Source organism: Eurytemora carolleeae, unplaced genomic scaffold (genome assembly GCF_000591075.1).
Source record: "Eurytemora carolleeae unplaced genomic scaffold, Eaff_2.0 scaffold111, whole genome shotgun sequence".
In the NCBI taxonomy this organism is placed as follows: domain Eukaryota; kingdom Metazoa; phylum Arthropoda; class Copepoda; order Calanoida; family Temoridae; genus Eurytemora; species Eurytemora carolleeae.
The window spans coordinates 327,790-354,437 of NW_019396201.1; the positions used below are offsets into that span (position 1 = coordinate 327,790).

Sequence of the window (26,648 nt, forward strand, 5' to 3'; positions counted from 1 at the left end):
TTGAAATTAAAATTTTTTATACAAACTTTTATAAACTTTTTTATACAAGTCCCGTTAACTTTAAAGGGAGTGTTTGCGAAAAATGAAAGGGGGTATAGGCTTGATGCGATAAAAAAGCGCTTTTGATCGCTACTAATCTTACTTCTATCTGTTGCGTCTATAAGGAGAAAATTGATAAAGACGTCTCATACCGAAGAGCGTAGCGCCCATACAAATTGAGAAAGAAGCAACATACGACTTAGACCGTAAAAAAATCAATTTAATTTCAAACAAATCATTCAGATATTTCAACCTATAGTCATCGATTATCTTTCGCCACATTTATATATAGTTGATTTTTCATAATATGTTTTAATTGTTATGATCTGAGAGTCTTTATCAATTTTCTCCTTATAGACGCAATAGATAGAAGTAAGATTAGTAGCGATCAAAAGCGCTTTTTTTATCGCATTAAGCCTATACCCCCTTTCATTTTTCGCGAACACTCCCTTTAAATGTGGAATAAAATGTTGCAGTGTAGAATCACCTTCCCACCTACTCCATGCACCACTCCTTTAATCAGTAAATGTGTTCATCTTCTTTTAGTTATAGGGTGTCACAATGCCACAGGGTTACCCATAAAGGATCAGACTGTAAAGACGACCTGAAACTCTTTAAATATGACGATTCCATGTTCAAATCAAGTCTTCTGCCTTGAACATGGATGCCAAACAATCTAGAGATGACTTCAAGGATGTACACGGGTTGGAAGATTTAAGCCTCAATAACTTTCCAGAAGAAATTCTGCGCCAATGCATTTTTCGGAATGTATTATTTTTACAAAAAATCTCTTATTTAATGAGTTGGCAAAGAAAGAAAGAAGTTTATAATTACATAATTTAAGGAAGCAAAAAGTATAAATTCCGTACAGTCGTCTCTGAAGCCTCATTCTTTGTGGGTAAGCTTGTATCTACTGTAAAATACGCAACTCAGAATTCATTACATTACAGTGAATAAAACCTTGATTCTCAGTGACCCTCCAATCAATCCTAGAGTGGAATGTACAATTCACAACGGTACTATTAAATAATCTACGGCGGAGTAATTAATAATATTCTTGTTAAAAACTAGACCAAATACTAGTAATTGTGAATGAATTAGAACACCTTTATGCATACCCCCCCCCGGGGGCCCCCCTCCATTGAACACTCCTTTTTTGCGTATTTGCAAGATATTTGCAAAAACATTTGCAAGATAAATTGCAAAGTAAATTGCCATTCAAAGATCAGAAGCTGATTTAATGTTACATGACATTAAGACATAATCCTGTTAACGGCGTTTAACATGAAAACATAAAAATTTTCTAGTTCATGTCGGAACATAGTCGATGTTTTATTCATGTTTTCATTATGTTTTATCATCTAGATTTATTTTGTTATGCATTTTTTAAAGACACCCCCCCCCTCCCAAAAAAAAAAACCCACAATTTATTTGTTGAGCATGGCTGACAAACGGGCAAGTTTGATAGCTGCCAAATAAGCGACTAAAAACCGCTCATATTTAACAAAAATTGGATGGCTGTCCAATCTGGGATTTTTTAAATTCAAGTGTTTTTTTAATTCGAAATTAAGATTCCCAAAAAGAATTTTTGGGAATTTAGGAAATTAAGATTTTTTTATAAAATAATTTAGACTGTTTAACATTTTTTAATTTAAAAGACGTTTAAAATAACCTTTTTATTATGCTATCTCACGAACTGAAAATTCCATAGAATGTACAAAACAACAAGAATTCAGCAAAGTACATTTTTTATGATTAATTGGCTGCCCAAAAAATAGTTGATTCGATATATAATCTGAATTTTGAACTTTAGCATTTCTCAATTTATTAACATCATTCAGAGTATTACATCATTCATAGCATTAGTCTTTCCGGTTTGCCTTTATTTTTTTCGAAACAGAATAGTTTTTCGAATCCCTTTTGAATCTTTGCAATCAGATGGTGTGGACGGTATAGACCTATTGACATTTCAAATCAGGGTTCAGCTATGTGTTTGGTGTCTATTCTGAACCAATAGAAATTGCATTTATCTTTCTATATAGATCATTATCCAATAAGAGATAAATCCTTATATCGGCGCTACAACAGTACATGGAAATATTTACTTCTACTGAAACTAAGTGTACAACATCAGTTTGCAAAGATATAGCGTAATCCGAGATAATGCACAGAGATCCAAAGGCTGCACGCATGCTTACGCAAAAATTTGTACAAAAAAGTATAAGCGAGTTAGTGAGATGAAATCAAAATTCAAAGCGTTGCAACATCTTCAAAGTCAATCAAGTAATTAACATTATTGCAACTTTGCATTGCAGTCTGGATCTTTGTGAATGAGTTCCTTCTGTTATTAAGATTATAGTTTTAATATCTAAATTTTTATATTTCTTTTTAAGCAACAAATTCAGTCAATGTTTTATTGTCTATTATATTGCGTCTCAAAGTTACTTTTGTTTGAAAATCTTGAAACTAAGAACCTTCAGCAAATATTGACGCATATTGTGGAGAACGTCTACAACTGAAAATAAGAGCTGAAAACCTATGTTTGGATAAAGAGAAGAACATGGTTTAAATATTTTTATGTAAAAAGGGTTGTAAAATAGTTTAACCTTGGTCACTACGGGTACACACTCAATATAGCGGTACCAGGGGTTCAGAGCTAGGAACTTTTAAATAGTCAGGATGACCTAAACCAGGGGTTCAGAGCTAGGAACTTTTAAATAGACAGGATGACCTAAACCATGGGTTCAGAGCTAGGAACTTTTAAATAGACAGGATGAGCTAAACCGTGGGTATAAAGCTAGGAAATTTTAAATAGTCAGGATGGCTTAACTCGTTTGTAATGATTTAAATTCATCTCTTCTCCCTTTATCAAGTTTAACTTTAATGCTTTCCTCTATTTGTAATTTCAAGTGACCCTCCAGTGGACTGTCTCGAACTTTGTCCAGTCAAGTATGAACTATTTGTGGTTTCTCTTCGAAAGTGAATTGCGCATTTCTTACCTTTGAGACAATGAATAAATTAACAAGCTAGGAAAACGACATTGATCAGATTAAAGTTTCAACGGTAGCGTTGTGAATAAGGCATACCCCTCTCTATTCAAATTACAATGACCGTCTCTTTTTTCAGTTTTTATTTGTCAAAATCCAGGAATCTCAAATCCCGGACCAATTAAAGATCAGTTATCCGGCAATATCTGACTCACTTCTCAATTTAGAAATTAAACTTTTTTATTCAAAAGTTTTTAGTTATGGCTCAAAAGTTAAATTATGCAGATTTACTTCATTTAAAAGTTACCAGCTCTGAAAACCTTCACAATTGCAAAGATTAAACAAAGATGCATTAAATAAACTGCAACATGTTTGTACAAGGGTTGAAAAACAAGTATAAAGAGGGTGGGGAGGGGGGGGGGCAACAGTTACGCAGAGTATCTAATAAATCTTAAACGGGGAGGTCAGAGTCTTAAAAAAGTAATTGTAAACAATATGGATTAAAAGAGGGAGGGTCGGAACAGAAATACTCACTTTTCATTCTCAACTTTTCATTTAACTATAATGAACCCCCTGTTATCTTTATAGACCCCTCAACTCAAAAAATGCGCAAAAAATGTATTACAAATGCATATTAGATACATTTGGGTTTCAACTAAAAAAGTTTAGAATAATCGGGCGGTATAAGAATTTTATCAACAGTGCCGGATAAGAGAGAATTAATAAAACTGTAAACATTTTAAAAACAGGCTCTCCATAGATCCAGATACTTGTACAGGCCAGCTAAGTGTTTTAGGCAGATATTAGATAGCTTAGTGATTACTATTGGGCAGCTGCTGGTAGGGGGGAGGGATACTACAGTTCAGTGTAGAGTATAGACCCGACCCGACTTTGTTGTTATGTCAGTTCAGTAATGTTTGAAACGCGGCATAGTGAAGACCTGCGCTTGTGATTAAAGTACTCTACGTGGTGTTTAGTGAAATATAGATTATACGCAGTTACATTTTACATTTTCACATTGATTCTTTCATTTGAGAACAGGTAATTTAAATAGATATACATACATACATAAAACCTACATCTTATATCATTAGCAATATTTTGGTTTTGTTAATGTTTTGGGGCGATGGTCATATAAGTGTTAAGGCAATATTTGAGTGCTAAAATATTTAAAAAAAAGATTAATTAGTTGTTTTAAAGTTAAGTTTGAAAGTAGCATTGAACAGGAAAAATAAAAAGCCTCCTAAAGTTTTCTTTATCACTTTTAAAACTTAGTCTTAAAATTTGCGGTCAATTTTATTTTATTTTGGCCTCTTTAATAAGTGACTTTCACTATTTTTATACATTTAAAAAACTACAATCTGTACTAAAATACTATAATTGTATTGTATAGATTACAGAATACATAAGATAACTCAAGTTAAAGTTGTAATCTATATTTGAGCCAATTTTTGAAATGTTTTTCAAGTTCTTTATCATGCACATCAAAAGTCAAATAGAAATTTCAGTTCGTTTTAATGAATAATTCCGGTATTACATAAGATCATGAAGGCATGAACTGCATGAAATAAAGCATAGAAAAATTCAGTGTTATTAAATCATAAAAATGCACTTCGCGGGAAGCAGTAGTAGCTAGCTTGCTATGTGTCTATCATTGCCGTTTTGAGCTATCTATCTAGCTATTTTTGACAACTTTACGTGTATATGAAATTGTATTTTCTGGTATTCAAAAGTATGGAAAATTCTAAAAGAAAATTAGAAATTAGGTTTTCCAATGCAGTTATTTCATGAATCAAAAAATATAGCCTGTAGCAAACGAAGAAATAGACGCCCAATACTTACATTTCACTCTAAAATTATTCCCACTCCCTCTCAACCCCCCGCACCCCTTCCCCCTCGAATACCACCTGGTTTAGTGTGAATGGGGTGTCTCAAATTATTATCCCTTAAACAAAAACAGAAAACTGTAGTCAATAATCTGTCAACCATGAAATAGTTATTAACAATTTTGTAAACCATCTTACGCAATTAGAAACATTTTTTTTAATGTTGCATTTTTGGTTACACCCTGTACTTATTCCTACATCTGCATGATAATTAACAATAATTTCCCCCCCAAAAAAGCCTCATTAACACAACTTTTTTATTCTAACAATTCCTGAAGAAGAAGAAATGTATAATTAATACCACTGCATCATACCATGTCATGTTAGGCAGTTTTACAAATAAAAATAGGCCCAACATTTTTTATAATCTACTTTTTTATATGGTGGCTCATATGTGTGTGTAATGAAACAAACCGTGTTTTTCTTAAGTTAAATGCAAAAACAATAAATGCGACAGAAAATATTTTTTTAAGTTTTATAAGAAACACTTTTAACCGAGCATTTATATACCCAATATCCGAGCGATACAGTACAAACTGGAACCGGAAAGGTTGACCCGGCTCTGAAATTCAATTGTACTACGGCTGTCCGTGACGGGTTGGTCTAAAAACTAATCGCTCTCAATCTACTCAACTTAGAATTTATAAATCAAACTAAGAACATTTACATTGTTACAATCATAATTTGAGGCAAATCGGTTCTGAGTTATGATTGAACATATAAACAAATTGAAATTATTACTTTATATGCAGTATAGATTTTATACATTACATGTTATATCATGTAATTTCTTTAAAAACTGAGCAAATTGTTTTATCAAATCTGATTCACACAATTTGAAATGAAAGATATTAATTTTTTAAAATGGAATCAAGAATGTTTATTTCTTTTAAAATCGAATTAAGTGTAAGGTTTAAAAAAAGATTAGCTGTGAAATTACTTTAGATAATAGCAGATTTATTTTTATCTCTTTCCATCTGATCCATTACACGTGAGATGTATTAAATAACAGATATATAATATATATAACAAGAGAGGGGGGTTAAATATCGTTTAATTTGTACTGAGTGAATTCTCTATTTGTAAAACTTATTGACAATAGTTTTTCAATAAGCAGCAATTTTTGTTAACAAATCATTTTGAATTTTGGTGAAAACAAATTTAGACGTATTTTTCATCTTCTAAATCTGTGTGGATTCGGGTCATATCAGCTTTCATTGTATTTTCTATTTTTGTCGGAGCCAAGCTTATAACATAAAATATATCAGATGGAGGAAGTGTAAAAAGGGGGGAATACAAGAGGAGATGGGTTCTGAAAAAAAATTACTAAATTTAAGGAATGGAGTTCTTGCCACAAACTCAATCCCTATATCTTTTCAACTTGATGATATAAAGCTTTGATATTTTAAAGTTAGACTTTTTGACATAACATAATTTATAGTTTAAAAAATCTAAGATTTTCGACATGGTTGCAAAGATATAGGAATTGGAAAATCAGAGTATGTGTCACAGACTCAATACCTTTCCACAATGTCCGATCTTACTTTTCTTTCTACTTATGTATCAAAATATTATTTTAAATATCAAAATGAACAGCTGTTTCAAAAATTGAAAACATTCACAAGAATGTGACGGGGCATTTAAATCCATTTTGCGCACGCTTTCAGTGTCAAGAAGAGACACTTCTTTAGGTTTATGGCCTTTTTCAATTTAAGTTATGAATATAATTTTCCCCTTGCATTGCATAATTTTTTTTTTTTGGGGGGGGGGGGGGGGGGGATAGGAAGGGACTAAGCAACAGGGTTAAAAGATATTTGCGCTTTAAACTTGTTGCTGCAATAAACTACATCTTCTTGAACAAATACATATTATTAAACTATTATTTCTACACGATTCATATCTTCATGCCTTTTATACTTTCGTTATACTTCGAGTAATCATTCCTCCTCTTGGACTAGATATTTTAAACGATTCTCTTATTTGTTAGATTTTAAAAACATCTTAGAATATGGAAAACTGAAAGATTTTATAGATATTTTTTTTTGGGGGGGGGGAGGCTATTTGTGGATCTTATGCGATTTATGAATAATAAGATTTGCAAAATGGCGGTTCAAGAGGATTAGCAAAATGGCGGATATATGAAAATTTGCGGATTTTCTGAAGCTTGACGGTTTCCTGTTTGCGTTCTCTTGATTTTGTTTAAATTTTAGTATCTTTATTTGTATTTATATTTCTGTCTTACGCGCTTTAACTTTTCCTAATTTTGTTCAATTCTGATTCACTGCACTTTTGTAAAAATTTCTGTTTTTAATATTTGTAAAATTTAACTTTTTGTTTACCAAAACATTTATTTGCTAAATTTTCTCTTGTTTTTATTAAATGGTCAAATATGAAAGAAACAATAAAAATTCATAATCTTATTTTTTTGCGAGTTAAAAAAGCCTTTAAATCCCCCGTCACTCATTTCTTATAATGACTGACCCCTTTCTTTAAACGCCTTAACCCCTTTTTGTAGATATTCTCCCTTCTCCTTCCCCTCCCTCCTCCTCCCATTTATTTCCCTAAACTTCCCCTTTTCCCATCACTCATTCTCCCCTCCAACACTCTCCATTGCCCATTTTTTCTACTCCCTCCTCTCTCCGTCTTCCATCCCCATTTCCCTCTTCTGTCGTCCCTCGAACAACAACCCCCCCCCTTCCCTACTCGGCCTCCTTCCATCCTCTCCCTCCCTCTAGTTATCCAAGAAATATCTTCTAGATTCAAAATAAACAGTTGCATAGTTTCTACCGAACAAAACATGGAGAAAAACAAGGGAAGGGAAGTGGAAACAGGAAGAGAAAAAAAGGAAGAGGAGTATGGGAGAGAAAAGAAGATTAGAGAGAAGAGAAAAAAGATAATGAAGAGAGAAAAGAAAATGATAGTGATAAAACGCCGAGAGAAAAGGAGGGGAAGAGTAAAGAAAGAGTAAAAAAAGGAAAACAAGATTATGAAGAAGATCTTAGTGAGGAAAAATACATATAGTTATGAATATGAGAGGTATGAGAAAGATGAGAAAGATGAATAAGTATTGCAAATATTTCAAAATGAAAGATTGTTTAAGCTCTTACAGTAAATAGGATTACTGTCCTAATACCCTATTCGTCAGTCATCAACTTTCTTTGAGTACACCCCCCCCATTTTATACTTACTTTCACTACCCCCCCCCCTCTCTTGCTGTCCCGGTTCTTGAGATAATTGATCTTTAAACCCTGATTAGTATTTCCGTTGGTCAACTGTGTATCCTGAGTCTGCTCCGTCCTGAACCCTGAGTAAATCTGCTGCAAATCCTGCTAATCTTATTAATTAATCTTAAACCAGGTTTCTAGCCCCCGGTTTAAGGAAGGAGTTCAGATTTTAAAAGGAGGAATAAGATAGATCTAAGAAGTCTGCTTTTTTGTGTAATCATGATTTTTAAAAGCTTAATATAAATAATAATTGAAATAAAGTAGGCTATATATCAGGATCATGGGTGACAAAGACAAAACATTCTTGTCCCAATATTTAATTCACAATTTTCATAAGTGTGTAAACACTCAAAAATTCTAGAAATTGATTTGTTTTTTTTAATGTAAAACATATTTGAAGTATTTGAAAAACATGTGTGTTAGATATTGATGCAAAACAGGGTTAAAATTGTAAATAATCCAAACGTGTTTGACATTGATTAGTGTACTTGATTTTATGTAATTGACTTTATTCTAAAATTATCACTATTATTGATTATTTTGTCGGACATAAAAACTGAATTGACACTTGGGACGACAGAATACAACTGTACTGAGAGTGTACAAATTCTACGTTGCCATCTATTGTACTAGAATCTATTTGGATTAGTGTAATTGATTTTTTACGGCGTGCTTACATAAAATATGAGAAAATTAGTTGATATTTTTATTTAGTGTTTTTTATGTTGAGAAAGCTAATATAATGCCGTTAATTTCATAGTGGACAAACTCAGATAAACCATTTTTTTACTAAAATCAAGGTAATTTCTCTAAAGATCTAACGAATCAACAAAGTCTATATACCAACTTTAAAGATTTAATTTCTAATTTAAAGCATAAAATTAGTGTATTCTAGTGAAGTAAAGGAACTACAGGCCGACAACTAAGATGGATTTAACAAATTAACCAGTAGAGAGATCTCCTAATAAACAAACCCAAATTAAAGGTTAAATAAAACTTTTACTTTCAGTAGATACTTTTTATCAAGAATTTAAACCATTAAAACGTTTTTAGTTGAGAATTATAGGGTACTAAAACCAAGTAGCCGCTCCTTAATTCTTGAGCTAAGTTTGGGTAGATTGCCTCGACAGTTAGAATAAGAAGAGACTGCCTTATTGAGTCTAGAATACACATGTAGATGAGAGCCTATCAGTCTACACACTTCAGAGGGAGGCAGTAAACTTTTAAACATTGACTTGACTTTTGAGTCTTGACTTTTGTGCATCGACTTTTGAGTCTTAACTTTTGAGGCTTGACTTTTGAGTCTTGACTTTTCAGGCTTGGCATCAGTTTTGTTTTATTATGCTTTCGTAGACTAATGATGGCGAACTGAATGAATGCTATCTTCCTGCGCAATCTTCAAATAATCGAATATAGAGCTTTATAAATCCAATCAGTGAAATGATCCGGCAAATTCTATTCAAGGGAGGTTGCAATTTGAGCTGTGAAGGGCAGATTGCAAATGATATATGAAGGTTGAGGAGAGATGAACGTGAACTGATAAAAAATTCTGAATTGTTGTTTGAAACCCGCAGTTTAAAATCTCTCATGACATTTTATTCAAATTTTTATAATGTGTATATATGGGTGTTTGTAACATAGATATATAATATATGTAAATTGTACATTTTCTTAAATGATTATTGAAAATAATTATTTATCTTAAACTTTTAAATGTTCTTTAACTTTTTGTCAAAAATAGTTTGTATCTTATTTATAAGTGACTTTTACATTTTCACTTGTACTTCTACTTTACTGTCTCCGGTTTCAGGAGTCTTCTTTGTATCACGTTTTCTTTTTCTCTTGTCATCCTTGCTCTTTCATCCTTGTACTTTCATCCCATTCCCTCTTTATCATGCTGTTGCATTTTGCGTAGATTTTGCGTAGATTTGGCATAGTTGGCAATGTGCAATTCCTGAACAATACGCAGCGGAGAAAGTATTTTTTCCTCGAAACTGAAAAAAAACTAATTATTATACAATGGTCGGCTTTTATATCAATACTATTAAAATGACTTTTTTCAGTTTTGATTTCTTACAAAGTTTTTTAAGTTTACAAGTAAACATTTAAAGAATCTGATAAATGACAGCTGCTCTTTGTTTTTGTGTTTATGTGTGTCCATGCTGTTTGAAAACTTGCTAGGAATCGAAATTGAAATATAAAGGCGTCTTCATTGTATTGATAAAAATGACGACGATGACTGTAGTACACAATATTTTGCAGTGTAAGCCATAAACCGTGAAAAAGCAACAGAACCTATCCTCCATCTTATGTGTTAAATGTTGTTGTAAATAATATAGTTAATGTAGCTTAAAGATCAACGTATTATGTGTTAAATTGGTCCTTTTTACTTTTTACTGATAATTAAACAATATTTTTAAAACTTTTTACTCTGCTTCCTGATAATTAGACAATATTTTTAATACTTTTTACTCTGCTTCCTGATAATTAGACAATATTTTTAATACTTTTTACTCTGCTTCCTGATAATTAGACAATATTTTTAATACATTTTACTCTGCTTCCTGATAATTAGACAATATTTTTAATACTTTTTACTCTGCTTCCTGATAATTAGACAATATTTTTAATACATTTTACTCTGCTTCCTGATAATTAGACAATATTTTTAATACTTTTTACTCTGCTTCCTGATAATTAGACAATATTTTTAATACTTTTTACTCTGCTTCCTGATAAATAGACAATATTTTTAATACTTTTGACTCTGCTTCCTGATAATTAGACAATATTTTTAATACTTTTTATTCAAACCCTCCTTAATTATTCCTCTAAAATATATTTTGTTTCTACAATTCAGCGGATAAAAACCCTAAAAATCATCTGGAGTATCTACGGAGAAATAAAGTAATTTTTAGAATGAAAAAAAATCAATTTTCCAGGAAACATTCATAATTTGAATCCAACATTCGACTTTCTATTTCACTACAACTGTGTCCTGGATTTCCCGCTTAAAATAATCTTACTCCGAAGATATAAAGGATGTATGTAAAGGATTTATATAAAGGATGTATGTAAAGGATGTATGTAAAGAATGTATGTAAAGGATGTATGTAAAGGATGTATGTAAAGGATGTATGTAAAGGATGTATGTAAAGGATGTATGTAAAGGATGTATGTAAAGGATATGTGTAAAGGATGTATGTAAAGGATGTATATAAAGGATGTATGATGAGGATGTATGTAAAGGATGTATTTAAAGGATGTATGTAAAGGATGTATGTAAAGGATGTATGTTAAGGATGTATATAAAGGATGTATGTAAAGGATGTATGTAAAGGATGTGTGTAAAGGATGTATGTAAAGGATGTATGTAAAGGAAGTATGTTAAGGATGTGTATAAAGGATGTATATAAAGGATGTATATAAAGGATGTATGTAAAGGATGTATGTAAAGGATGTATGTACAGGGTGTTTGGAGTGTAAATGAGTCTACGGTTAATCTCCACCACACCCTGTTAAACCGAACCGTTAGAAGCAACCCACGTGTCTTCTTAAATTTGCGTATTGGCGTACGAAGATTACGCATAATGCGTATCGTTTGGGCATCTAATTAACTATAGTTTGCAGAGATCTAACAGTATATATAATATAGCGTAAATGTATAGTTTGCAGAGATCGAACAGTATATATAATATAGCTTAAATGTATAATTTTTGGAACTAACTCTTTCGGATTGTAGAGTTGGATGCTATAAACTGCTTCAGAATTGGAAACTTTTGAATAAATGGATTAAGTTAAACTTATTCTCTTCTCGCCAGGAGATCATCTGATCTATCATGGTTCAAAACTTCGTAGATTTTACCAGTGAGAATTTGGTTAATCTGGACACGAGTTTGTACTTTTAAATTTATACTTTTTAGGCGAGAATCATAATTTTTTAAACTTAAAGATTGAAGACTCAGCCATGATTTGCAAATATTCTTCCCTCCCTTGTTTGTTATTGTTTATACTTTTAGCTGCGTCACCTTTATAAAGTATAAAATATCAAGGAACAACCTTGTTTACACAGGTTTAAAATGTAAACAAACAGAACATATCAAAATACAAAATAATCTTAGGTAAAATTATTTGTTTCGCGAATTTTTTATCTATTTTTTTTAACTATGGCGGAACTTTTGTGTGGTGTATTGTTGATCTTAAAAGCTCGATCTCGATATCCAATGTGGAATCTTTTGCAGAAGTTGAGAGCAATGTTTGATCCCGAGATTCACACTTCTGGTTTCTTCCTTAGTTTTATTTTCCTTGGATGGGACACTCCCATAAACATCTTGTTAGACGTGATCAAAGAATCTGTTACAGGCAGTATAAAGTTTTGAAGGAGTAGATAGATAGATAGATAGATAGATAGATAGATAGATAGATAGATAGATAGATAGATAGATAGATAGATAGATAGATAGATATATAGATAGATAGATAGATAGATAGATAGATAGATAGATGGATAGATGGATAGAAAACTACAGAAAAAGAAAAAAATACCTTTCTTTTGGTACATTAGTCCACATTTAACTGTTAATGTTTTATAACAATTTCGCGGAGCGTCAAAAAAAAAATATAATTCTAAATGTTTATTATTTTTATATTTAAAAATTTTATAATCTATTTCTTACCCTGCTAAATCTATTTATTAATGTATTTGTAACCCTACCAAATCTATTATCTAATCTATTTCTAACCCCACCAAATCTATTATCTAATCTATTTTTAACCCCCGCCAAATCTATTATCTATTCTATTTCTAACCCCACCAAATCTGTTATCTAATCTATTTCTAATCTCCGCCAAATCTATTATCTAATCTATTTCTAATCCCCACCAAATCTTTTATCTAATCTATTTCTAACCCCCGCCAAATCTATTATCTAATGTATTTCTATTCCCCGCCAAATCTATTTATTCATATTTTTCATAATTAATGAAAGTGCAGGGAAACTAATTATTTATTCAGATATTAATATGTAGCAATCATAATAATAATTAATTATTCTATTATTAATGTTGCAGGTATGTCCTCCATTCTGTAAGCTTCTTTTTGCTTTTTATTAAAACTGGTCCTATGTACGTATACATAGGTCTTGAAAAAATGATTTATTAAAAGATTTAATTTTATAATTTCTAACATTTTTGATTATCCAAGTTTATTTGTATTTAAGTAATTGTTTTAACAGGTTTTGTTTTTTAATTTTTTAAAAAAAAAATTTTGCGGAGCAAAAAATGGTGTTAAGAGGTTTGTATATTTTTTAATAAATTAATTATAAAAAATAATTATTTATATAATAAAATCAGACATATCTACATATGAATCATAAAGATCCAGACTGCTCTGAAACTTGTATCGGTTTTTACGATTGGGTCAAATTTGAAGTGTCGCAACCACTGTAAACTCCAGTCCATTTCAAGTACCGGGCCGACTTTTAATCAGCTAGAACAAGCTGTACAGTACAAATACAGACTATAAAACCTTGGCTTTTGATTCACCTAACTAACTCACCTATGCTTTTTTGTGTATTTTGTATAGTCCCAAGCATATAAAACTTAGAACCATAAAGCACTTGTTTAGCTTTAGCTTCCAAAGAAGTTAAATTGTCATACAGTTTTGCGTGATATCTTTCAAGTTGACACTTTATTAGCACTGTGGCATATTAATAAGCCAGACATGGAAAATGGACAAAGACATTCTATAAAAAAGTAACAACTTTTTATGATTTTTATTGACAAAGTAGCATTCAAGACTCGACAGACATGAATTGACACGGACGTTGACAATTAGACTCCAAAATTGGACATGATTAATTTTAAGACGGTTACTTTTCAACTTTTTCAAATGAATAAATTCCTGTTTAAAAACTTGAAGAAAATGCTTGGAGGGATCAGAATGAGGATGAGTTTATGGTAGGGGTTAGATGAGGGGGGGGGGATGGGGGTAAAAGCAATAAATATAAAACATCCCATTTAGTTTTTGCTAAATCTGAGGGTGGGGCTTGAGTTATGAGATTTTTCCGTTACTTACATTGTATCATGTTGAAAAAACGTTGGTAATATATATTATAGATGTAATCAATAACATTATACTGATGTAAACCTCCCCATCTCCCCTACCCCCTCCCCCACATGATTTAATTGGACTATTACACCCCCCCTTTCTTTCAGTCATGCGGTTAAAATATCATTATGACTTATCATCTTTTTCACAAATATGGGACGTTACTTTCGTCGGGACTCCGGCTTAACGTGCTATTATGATCAGCACGTTAGAAGTAATTACTCTACTTCCTATCGTGACAATTTAGGTTTGCACGTTTAAGTAGGAACTCTGGCTTAACGTGCTATTTTGATCAGCACGTTTTAAGAAACAAATATTAGCGAACTAAAGTGCTATTAATGGATTTATCTAAAAACTATGCTATTATGATTCAGCTCGTTTAAAAAACTCTGCACTAACGTGCTTTCGTCAGCACGTTTTAAGTAAGAAGTTTAATTAAACGTGCTTTTATTTGAATTACTTTTAATCTAAAACTCTGCTTCCTAACGTCCTATATTGGGGTTTAAGGAAAAACTCTGACATGCTATTGTTATTCATCACGTTTAAAATTCAAACGTACTATCAATTAGCAGCACGTTTTAAGAAGAACTCTCCTCTCTAACGTATCATTTTTGGTCAGCACGTTTTAGTTTAGAACTTTATTCCTTAACGTGCTGGTGTTATAACTCTCTCTGTACACTCATATTTATAAAATATATGTTTCCCTTTCCTGGATCTTAAATTACATAATAAACGTTTGTGTCATATTTTTATATTTTTACACTTTCACCCCTATTTATAACAATGATATACACCCTCCGTAGCCCCCCCCCCCATATCCCCCCCAACAATCTCATTCCGCCCTATCCCCTCCCCCTCATCATTCCCTCCCCAGATGGCAGAGATTATGGTTTTGTTTGATGTGTAAGTTTTGTTAATATAAGAATTAAACATGTTCAACCAATGATTATTCATGAAAAGGATGGTTGCTATAATTTCGTCTGTTTCATAAAAAGCTAAAAAAAAGTTTATGTAAGGGTTTTCTACCGCATATGTACTATAAGCAACCCTTATAATATAAAATCATCTCTGATCTCTTTAAACCCAAAAGAAACTGTAATATAGCTAGTTAAAATAGGATTAATGGGACTGTTCACCTCTCTACATGCACACAATACAATACCTTAATTTTTTAATTAGAAAATCAAATAAGCAAACTCACTGCAAATTAAGATGAAAAAATTGAGCAGTATTTTGCCAATTTCTCCTTTAAAACAAACTAGAAACAAACGCAATGCATTTTTAATGTATATGTCTAGGGCTACAAAGCTTGTGAGGTGAAGCCAAAGGCCTAGGCGTTAGAACACTTTAAAGTTAATGCTGTATAACTTTTATAGTTGTCTATGTTTCAGAGAAAACGCAACTTTAATCATTTTCTTAGAAATGATCAATTATGTAAAAATCATGTAAAAAAGTGATCACGCCTTTTAACCTCGATCTAAACAATTACCTTTTATAAAAGTGCGTATATACCAGTAAGAATATTTTGTGAAAACTGTCTGTAATATGATATCCAAACTTAATAAACTTAAAATCATCCCAGCTTTCAACATGGACACAATTTACTGCACTGTACAGGTTTTTAATCTAAATTGAGTCTTTACCACAAACTCAAATATATATTTGTAACCTGGTCTATTAAATCTGTGAGATTATTTGATCTAACAAAACTCATAGTTTGAAATATCTAAGGTCGACGACATAGGGTTGCGAAGATATAGGGATTATAAAATATGAGTTGAAAAGCCACAATTCCTTTGTTCAAGGAGGTTCTCTCACACCTTACTAATTAAAGATATTTAACATCGCTAGATTGGATATCAGATTAACAAAAATGAACCAAAAAAGAGATCATAATAATCATATCTTACCAACCTGAGCTGGAAACTTTAGAATGGGATATCCTTAATCCCGATCGGTTATTTAATCTGGAGATTAATAACAAGAGGAGAACAAGCATTATTTAATCTGTAGATTAAGAAAAAGAGTGGATCAAGCATTAATCCCGATATATACCATTCAAAAGTTCCCAGCTCAACGTTAATATTTTAAACTTTGATATTTTAAACTTTGATTTTTAAAACTTTGACATTTTAAACAACGGTTTTTAAAAACTTTGATATTTCAAACTTTGAATATCTACTAGATTATTAGTCATAGATTAACAAATCAAAAGTCTAAACTACCAGTTTGAAAAGATACAGGGATTAGAAAATCATAGTTTAAGGCAAGTAATCAGTTTCTAATTGTTTCAAGAAATTAGCGTACTGCAATGCTTATTTTGCTCAATGCAGTGTTTGTGTTTTGTGTAGATATTCATGCAATTTATAACTCAAAGCTTCCGTGTTTACATATTTTGATTTTGCTGAGGTCACAGATTAGAAATGTAGTAAAACCCTACTCCATAAACGGCTATCGAACTCATATATATCCTGGTACAACTCAGATTCTCATGACTACAAATGTCAACACACTGCTACTATTCCATAAACTATCATCACCACTAGCTAACACTGGGCGCAATCTCGTTAGCTATTGATGTCAACATGGACACTAGCAATTAATAGAATAATGCCTCAACCAGGACACAAGCCCGTGAACTATCAATGATTCAACTAGGACTAGTTATTAAAACAGGGAACCATTACTCTCTCGCAGTAAACAGTACGGAGACTCTATATCAACTAACTATATTTCTTCAGTTTAGATTATAATTGGGTCTTAACAGAGTAATTACAAGTTATGCGCTGTTTTGTATATAACGTAGTTAAGCAATCACATTTGGGTTTCACAGAGTTATATATTTATCCATGTATATTGATTTGGTTAAACGAAATACATTATTTACGTATTTACTAATGGTCACATCTAGATATATGGACAATTTACAACGTAATTTACTATGGGCCTCTATATTTGCTACTGCAGAAACACATAGAGACAGACTGGTAATCAGCTCTCACGGGATAGGCTATAAGTAGGCCTATAGGTGTTCCGGCACGACATGCTACATTTCCACGAAAGGTTTTTAACTACCATCTACTACAACGGCCACTTGTTGCATAAAATACCCATTTAGGGGTTAAGTTTTCCAATTTGAAGTTTTTGTATTCCGTATTCAAAGGATCCTTAAATATCCCTGAATACAGAGTGCAAAACTTAAGAAAATTTTAAAACTCGCTACGAGACCCGGTTTCCTGAAACCCGGGTTTGGCAGAGTTCGGGTTTCATGTTCTTAAAACGTATTTTTAAACTCTAGGAAACTGGGTTAAAATATGCTGTCGTTGGAGTCTCCAGCTGTGGTGTTTTATGAATAAAGATGCTACGCACTTGAAAGTGATCAAATTGGTATCCGTTTTTTGGCGTAATAGTCGGCCCATCCAAGGAAAGATTTAAATTTACACTCTTATAATGTCCAGAAAGGTGGAGCTACTGATTTGTTTTAAATATCTGTAGTTGTTTGATGTCATCAGATACATTTGTGAATTTGCTGAGACTTTCTTTTAGTTTAAAGAATATTTTTGGTACTTATTAAACATAAAAAAAAATTTTTTTTGCACAAGGATCTCATTAAAAAAAATTTCTACGGCTACAATTTTTTTTTCTGTTGCATTCTAAATTTTTACAATATCACTAAGATTTTTAAGCAAAAGTGATTTACAGGACTTTTTGAAAAAACTATTTTAATGTATTAGGTGGATTAATGTTAATTTTTCTTCAGCAGTCTATTGATATTATTAATCTTACTCGGGCTATATAATTTATAACTAGATTTTAGAAACTTATGAAAACAATTTCTGTTATATGGGACTAGGGGGGGGGGGGTGCAAATTCGTCATTGCACCCCTCTTTTAGAAGAAAGGGGGGTGCACCTGCACCCTTGCACCCCCCCCCTGGTTACGGGCCTGCTAGTAGATAAACTTAAATAAATTACTGTATTCACTTTTAACAGAAAAATGTCTTTAAGTTCGATTTGACTGTACTCTTTCAATATCGAGTCTATAGAGAGAGAGATCTTAACTGATCAAGTATTTGGAACATATATGAAGCCATTTAAAGCATAAATACGAAGAAATGGTGCTTCATATGTTCCACAATCACTACGAAACTCACTTTCCCAGCCGTAACCCTACTCCTATACAAGGGTTTCATTTTGAGGTATTGCCCCGTAACATTCTGAGTTTCCGGAGTTTCCCGAAACCCTTACACTTAAGAGAGCTAACCCGGTTTCGTGGCCAGGTTTGGTTTGGGATACCCGGTAAATTTCTTTTAAGTTTTGCCCTCAGATGTCTGTTTATTTGTCGTGTACTACAGTTGTACACAATGAAACCTGTTGTGAAAAATATCGCATATTCTAGCCTTTAATAGATCTCTGTACTCTGTAATCTCTGGCTGAGGTTTTGTGTGTTGATAATTCCAAGATGGCCGCCTGAGAAAATTTAACCAAAATATTGTTTCCGTCCTAATCAAATACTATTATCTTATTACCCATCAAACCATAGAAAATCCGGGAACAAATCCTCTCTTCCTTTCCTGTTTCCTCGACTTGCATTTTATATTGAATGCTGATGAAAATTTAACGAGATAAATAAGAAAATAAGAAAATAAATACAGAATAAATCGAAAGAAAAATAGAAAATGAAAAATGAGAAAGAAAATAAGCACAAAAATGTTTCTTAGGAGAACAGAAAATGAAACAGAAAACTGAGATATGAGAGGAGAATGGAAATCAATCTTCTGAGTTTACAACAGATCCTTGAAATCATCCTTCAAAGTTTTCTCAGATTTCACAAATATCTTAGTTTAGACATAAACTATATTTATACAGAGTGTACCAGATATAAACTACATTAATGCAGGGTGTACCAGATATAAACTATATTTTTACAGGGTGTACCAGATATAAACTATATTTATACAGAGTGTACCAGATATAAACTATATTTATACAGGGTGTACCAGATATAAACTACATTAATGCAGGGTGTACCAGATATAAACTAAATTTTTACAGGGTGTACCAGATATAAACTATATTTATACAGGGTGTACCAATTAATGCAGGGTGTACCAGATATAAACTATATTTTTACAGGGTATACAGGCTGTACCCTGTATACCCTGCAGTGTATAACTTAATTTGTACAGGGTGTACCGTATATAAGGTAACAGGATGTACCATCAAAAACTAAAACCGTTTTTAAAATAAGTCCGAACTTCTTCAGAACAGAAAAGAAGAAACTTTTTTTGTATGATTGAAAATCCAAAATTCTTCTTTTTAAGAATTTTATTTGAAATCATTTATGGTGTTTCAGATTCCATTTGTAATTCCGTTAAAAATAGAAAATTGTAATTCATGAAACAGAATCATAAAAATCTGAGAACCGCTGACCATATCTGTTAATGACTCTAATATGCTAATGACAGGTCCACTAATGACTGTAGATGATTATGTATGCACTGTCTGATTTAAGTAGAAGATAATTGATTAGCAGTTTAATTATTATTATGAAATTGGATTTCAATACTGCAATGGGAATTCTCCACCTTCATTCTCCTCTCTCTCTTCCCTCCCCCTTCCCCTCTTCCACCCCCTTTCAAATAAATTTCCTTTTCATGTAACTAACTACAGAAGGTTCTCTTTATAATTATCCATCTTGAAATTATCCTTCCTGCGCCCCGGGTCTTTCCTTAATCATTTTAGAACATTTTTCTTTTAAGTTTATCAGAGAAAAATTCTTTCTCTAGATCTTCAGTTTTATCTTAGAAAACGTCCTTACTCTTGATCTACAGTTTTATCTTAGAAATCGTCCTTACTCTTGATCTAAAGTTTTATCTTAATAAACGTCCTTACTCTTGATCTACAGTTTTATCTTAGAAAACGTTCTTTCTCTTGATCTACAGTTTTATCTTAGTAAACGTCCCTACTCTTGATCTACAGTTTTATCTTAGAAAACATTCTTTCTCCAGATCTTTAGTTTTATCTTAGAAAACGTCCTTACTCTTGATCTACAGTTTTATCTTTAAAAACGTCCCTACTCTTGATCTACAGTTTTATCTTAGAAAACGACCTTACTCTTGATCTACAGTTTTATCTTAGAAAACGTCCCTACTCTTGATCTACAGTTTTATCTTAGTAAACGTCCTTACTCTTGATCTACAGTTTTATCTTAGAAAACGTCCCTACTTTTGATCTACAGTTTTATCTTAGTAAACGTCCTTACTCTTAGATCTACAGTTTTATCTTATAAAACGTCCTTACTCTTGATCTACAGTTTTATCTTAGAAAACGTCCTTACTCTTGATCTACAGTTTTATCTTAGAAAACGTTCTTTCTCTTGATGTACAGTTTTATCTTAGAAAACGTCCTTACTCTTGATCTACAGTTTTAACTTAGAAAACGTCCTTACTCTTGATCTACAGTTTTTTTAGAAAACGTCCTTTTCTCTTGATCTACAGATTTATCTTAGAAAACTTCCTTACTCTTGATCTACAGTTTTATCGGAGAAAACGTTCTTTTTTAGTTCTTAATGATTTATCAAGGAAACGTTCTTTCTCTAATTCTACAGTTTGATAAGAGTAAACCACGTCCTTCTATCTTGACAATTTTCCCAAGTTGATTCTCTCGTGGTATCATGGTATCCTGGTATCATGCAAGCCCAATATTAAACATTACAGCACACTATGCACTGCATGACATCATGGTATTTAATTCAAAGTAAATCCGACAAAAAATAAATCTGGAGAAATTTGCGTTAAATTAGTTTGATATGCGTATGCTGCGTTCATGGTTGAAGAGCGGAAATAGTGTGGTGGATTTAAGCAAACCATGTTTAACAAGGGGATTATATCTGCACTCCCCCCCCCCCTTCTTGCGCCCCCACCCCCCCTGTACTCATGTCCTCATGTCATTTCAGGGTTACAATAGTATGCAGTATACGTAGGATTTTATTAACCATACATTTTCAAATCATTCCCTGTAATTAGACCACTCAGGATTATATATTGATCATTAAAATTCGTAGCGCTCCGCGCCTCATATTCATAAACTTTTTGGAATATTCTCAATTTTAACACTTTTCAGATGTTTATGTTTGATTGTTAAACATGTTAGTCGAGTGTTTTATGTCGTTATAACTAGTTCTTTTTTAACCGCCATTTTGTTTTGTCATGCCTAGTTTAAATTCAACTAAAAACAAAGATTAAAGAATGTAATGACGATCTTTTATTTTCTTTGACGGGGCCTGGTTTTAATATTATAATTTATATTAATGAATACAGATTACCGATTACAGGGTTTTATAAGGTTTCAGTTCATATCCAATATAGGGTTAACCACAGAAAAGAAAAGACCGAAGGAACGACTGTATAGATTATGCCTAATTTATCTTAAACTGACTTGACTATAATTGTGATTAAAATTAAGGAAGAAATCGTCGTTTATTTTGCTCAACAAAGAAATAATTCTCCCAATTTTCTTCATTTTCTCCACTCATAACAAAACCATTAATAATTAAAAATTTTCAATTCTTAAATATAATAACAAGGATCAACTATAAGGTTAAAAGGGTATCGTTTATAAGGAAGCTAACAAAGCAATTATAAAAATTGTTCCATTTAAAATTAATTGTGTTTTACTTTCAGAATAAAATTAAAGTTTTTATTAGATTATCAATTTATCCTAAAGGATGTAATACAACCATTCAGTTCTTCATTGACTAAATCTAAGGAAGAAATTGTCGGTTTTTTTTGCCTCAAAAAACAATGATCATTTAAACAATGGATTAGAGGTCATCGTTGAGAATCTAAAGCGAGGAGTGTCTTTAAAAATTACGTCTCTCTTTTGTCGAAAGTGAAAGGGGGGGGGGAGAAAGTTCACAAATAGTTTTAAAAATAGTTTTACAAAAAATAATTTTGATTTTACTTCAGAATAAAATTAAAGTTTTTAATGCATAATTAAATCTCTGGAAAAACCACTAACTGCATTTTTCGGTTTCCTGATTTCTTTTTAACTTGTATCATTCAATTCTTTGATTAAAAAGTTGAAATATTAGAATTAAATCTTGTGAGGAGTTTAGCTTCTATATAACGGTACCCTGGACCCTGGACCCTGCAAAATCAAGGTCAAATTCAAGACAGAACTCTCCAACCATCGGCAAACTTTTTAGTTGAATACACTTATAAACCGTCGGTGGACTATTTTTTATTCATCGGCTTTTTGATCGCACAGTTTCCGATCGTCAAACGAGCAGATTCAATATTTAAAAAATCATAAGGGTCGACGAAAACTTTTTCGCAATAATTATCATTTTCTTTCTTGGATATTTGACACCAATTCTAAACACCTGGAATTAATAGAAATGTAAGTCAAAGAGTAATGAAATAGTTTTGATTAAAAGACGTTTACAACAAAACTAACTTTAATTATCTTGAACCTAAATCAAGATATCCAAGATATCCTAAACTAAGATTTGTTAAACCAAGATTTCCTAAACCAAGATTTCCCAAACCTGGGTTTTCTGACTTGTGTATGTGTGTATGTATAAATAGTTTATCGTAAAAAAAGAGGAGATTAAAAAATGCATTTTTTCATTTTTTAAAATGTTTTTATAAAAATATTTATCCCTGTATATATTGCAGTGTTTCATGCAGTTCTAATCCTTGTCTATATCAGTGCTTTCCAACCCTTTACTGTATATCCATCCAAACTAATTCCTATTTAAACTACAGAGTGTTGCAAGATCTTTGAAATTATTTGCGGCGTTCATTATTATTAACTCTATAATTTTACTTTTGAAGGTAGGTTTATGAATAATGCCGCAAATTATTTCAAAGACCAAAGACGACCTTCAAGTCGTCTTGCTACTGTCATGGTTCTTGGGACACCCTGCAGTTTTGCAAGATTATTTCAAGTTTTAATCATGAAATAAAAGCCCTGCATGAAATTCTAAGCAACTTATTCAATTGCATTTAACAACCCATTTTTCAATGTTAACGGTCAGATAATAATAAGCGACTTGCGAAAAAATATACAAAGCTATAAAATAGCGTATACAGCATATGGCATATGGCTTTATTACCATATTGTTTTAGTGTATCTTCTCTATATATCTTTAAATAAAACTATTGTCTTATATTTATACATGTTTAGTCAATTTGACGCTTGGATAAATAAATACCTTGTGGACTTACGACACGGTAAATTGAGAAAAATATTGAATAGATAATCTTCATGACTACAGTTTATATTCCTGTAATGAATAAGGTTTGATACATTGGGTTGATTCAAGATTCAGAAGATGAAACATCATGTCAATCATGAAACACATTAAAAATCAATATTTTAAATATGAAAATAAAATTGTTAATCCTTAATTCTAATTTTTATTTAATTTCTTTTTATTTTAGGTAAGTTTGAAGGAGATTGCATTAAGAATTAATAATATACTTGTATTGTTTGTCTGTTGGTTTGTTTGTATCTAATAAACGTCAAAACGGCAAAAATGATAAAGTCAAATTTTTTGTGGTATCTCACATAATCTCAGGAAAGGTTTATGGTAGGTCAGAAATAAAGATTTCCCATTAAAAAAATCGATTTTTTGAAACATTGTTAATATTTGTTCGCATATAGATTATGCAACCTGAATGCAAAACACCCTGTATTTTTTTGTAGTATTAATTATAGCATTTTTTATTGACAAAAATGTTTATGCAGGAATTCAGGCCCTTTTCCGCTCATGCCTGACAATGCATGCAGGGTTTGATGACAACGTGCTAAACTGTGCAAATTTGCAAATAATTACAGCCTGCGTTGCAAATTCAATCATAAATTTGCTACAAATTGGATTTTAATTGTATACATATTGTCTGAGGTTTCCTAAAATTTTGATGACAAATTAATTTTGCAAGTATCTATAAGATGTATTCTAATCATACTTAAGAAACCTGTTATTTTTTAGTTTCAAAACTTTAAATACTTATTTTCTTAAATTAATGAGATTTCCTTTCCTAACCATATAGTGTAGCCAATTACAGGATTACTAAAATATATTTTATCTTAACTTTTTTGTTTTTGTTTACTTTTTTCTTTCAAAATGTTTTCTTTTATTTTATTTGTACCTATGAGAGTGCGGGGTTAGGAATACATTCCCTTTATTCACATAATTAGGATATTCATCACCCATCAAGCTTCCTACATTTGCATACTTAAATTTAGAAATTTAAGGCTTGTTGATCGTTGAACATTTTGAATTGGAGGAAAATACTGAATTTGATTTCTAAGAAATAATAAAATGTATGGATGACTAAAAGATAAGAGAAATCCAAAGGAAATATAAAATTTTTTGAAAAGAGCTAGAATGTTGAAATTCATCCATGTTTTTTATTCAAGACAAGATGACGAAACTTTTGTGCTGAATATCCAGCTAAGCCTAAAATCCTTGGTGTTTCCCCGCGACCCCGACTAGGCCAAGAGGGCTGATAGGTATCTACCTACCAGCCTAGATAGCTGAACTGTACCCTTACAACTGTTTACTATTAAAGGAAATAAGGCTTAACCTATAGTATAATAATTAAACATGAAGTAAGCTATNCCTAGTATACACTCCGGCACTCCATCCTAGTATACACTCCGGCGCATAGTTCTCAAGTACAAACATGTCAATCATTTTATCCAAACCAAATCATTTTATCCAAACCAAACTATTTATCCAAACCAAATCATTTTATCTAAACCAAACTATTTATCCAAACCAAACTATTTCTCGAAACCAAATCATTTTATCTAAACCAAACTATTTATCCAAACCTCTATTCTCAATTTGATGCACAGCAATTGTATGCTATTCTTTTAATTCAACTTGAGATATGCAATTTTTAATCTATATTTAGGCAATATTCAATTTGATATTGCAAAAGTGTTAGCAACTCAATTTTGCAGATTGACTTTGTGCAAAGTTATCCGTCAACCTATTTGTATATAGTCAAAAAATAATAATCATTCTTTCGTGTTTTTTCTCTGATTGAAAAAAAATATAGCAAAATGTTAAATTTCTATTATTTGTTCATAATTGTATTAAGGAGAATTTATAACTTCCGGATCCGTTCAAGCAGATGCCCAGCAAGAAAATTGCCGAAATTATTTCATCAGGTTGCAAAGATATAGGAATTAAAAAAGTTAAATTTAAGACCTAATTTTAAATCTTTTTATAATTTGTTTTAAAGGTTTTATGTTCTTAATATTTTCATTCTCTTTGTTTATAAAAAAAAAATTTAAATCTTTAGTTGGATATGAACATATGAAACCTATTAACTAAGAAATTCTAAATAATACTTATAAAGTTTTATCTACAGTTTTATATCATTTAGACCTTTCATTTTGATAAAAGTTGACATAAATCAATTAATAGATTATTTGAAAAATTGATCAATTGATCAGTTGATCAAAATATGATACGGTGAATTGATAAAAGATGAATATATATTGATAAATAGATGAATTAATATGAATGTATAAAAGAATGCATGAATATTAGATACTATCTTCTGTAATTTAACTACATTTATTTAGTAGAATAGACAAGAAGTTCTGTATTCTGAATATTATGAATAAAATTAACATTTAAATATTCAGATATGTATCATATCCAGGTTTATAGGCCCAATATTTATACAATAAACAGGGTGTATATGCACCGTGCAGTGTAGATGATTTTATTTGATCACCCTGTAATAGTTTCGGTTAATTTTCCTTTAAACACCCTGTTTAACTTAGTTTTTCTTTAAACACCCTGTATTGATTAGTTTTTATATATTCACCCTGTATAGATTAGTATTCATATGAACACCCTGTATAGATTAGTTTTTCTTTAAACACCCTGTATAGATTACTTTTTCTTTAAACAACCTGTATAGATTACTTTTTCTTTAAACAACCTGTATAGATTAGTTTTTCTTTAAACACTCTGTATAGATTATTTTCCTTTAAACACCCTCTATAGAATAGTTTCCTTTAAACACTCTGTATAAATTAGTTTTCCTCTAAACACCCTGTATAGATCAGTTTTTCTATAAACACCCTGTATTGATTAGTTCTCCTTTCAACACCCTGTATATATTAGTTTTCCTTTAAAAACCCTGCATAAATAGTTTTTCTTTAAACACCCTGTATAATAGATCATTTTTCCTTTAAACAATATCGATAGATTTTCCGATATCTAATATAAACATATATATTCCTTTATAAAAGGGAAATTTATAATCCAAACCAAATCATTTTATCTAAACCAAACTATTTATCCAAACCAAACTATTTATCGAAACCAAATCATTTTATCCAAACCAAATCATTTTATCCAAACCAAAT

At 31.4% G+C, this 26,648-nt stretch overlaps 1 protein-coding gene across 3 annotated transcripts in view; it reads left to right on the top strand.

Moving 5' to 3' along the window:
* The window catches only part of LOC111697958 (uncharacterized), a 62,888-nt gene that overhangs the window by 11,255 nt on the left and 24,985 nt on the right, over positions 1-26,648 (top strand). For 2 of the 3 annotated variants that reach the window (XM_023468140.1, XM_023468138.1), the window contains exon 1: positions 3,924-4,067. The exons of the other annotated variant lie outside the window; for it this stretch is intronic. The gene's annotated coding sequence lies outside the window, so the exon portion shown is untranslated. Of the gene's footprint in view, positions 1-3,923; positions 4,068-26,648 lie in introns of those variants that run through there. 3 annotated transcript variants of the gene reach the window in all.